The sequence below is a fragment of the Penaeus monodon genome, chromosome 20 (genome assembly GCF_015228065.2).
Source record: "Penaeus monodon isolate SGIC_2016 chromosome 20, NSTDA_Pmon_1, whole genome shotgun sequence".
Taxonomy (NCBI): domain Eukaryota; kingdom Metazoa; phylum Arthropoda; class Malacostraca; order Decapoda; family Penaeidae; genus Penaeus; species Penaeus monodon.
The window spans coordinates 22,839,363-22,839,924 of record NC_051405.1 but is presented as its reverse complement, the minus strand read 5'-3'; positions in this window follow the sequence as shown (position 1 = coordinate 22,839,924).

Genomic DNA, 562 nt, shown 5'->3' with positions numbered 1-562 from the left:
TTCTCTCCCAATTTTTTAAATCATTTAATTACTCATTTTATCCTCTCATTTCCGTTTCCTTTTTCATTGCTTTTCCCTCCAATTTCCTTTTTTATCTTTTCTTTCCCTTTACGTACTTTTATTTTCACTTCGCTTTTGTATACGCGTCTTTTCTCTTGAAATTCCTTGTGTTTTTATATTTATGTTTTTTCCTCTTTAGTGTGTGTCTGTGTCTCCCTTCCGTCCCTTTCTTGCCGTTATCTTATGCTCTGTAAAATTACCGTTTTTTATTTGTTATTATTTTACAAATACGAATTCGTATTTTATTGAAATGTCTTGTTTTCGGTTTGTTTTGATTCATTTTACTTGCCTCTTCCTTATTCTGACATTTCTTGTTCTCTTCTTTTTCAACATGTTTGTTTATTTTTTTTCCTCATCCCTCCTTTCTTCAATGCCTCTATGTCTTTTCCTTTTTTTCTGCCTACATCTCTTCTTTTCCTTATTCGTGGTTTTCTTTTTGTCTTGTTTTCCGTTTTGGCATTTATATTATGGTAAAGATTAAGGTGGACCAACCCTAACCCCC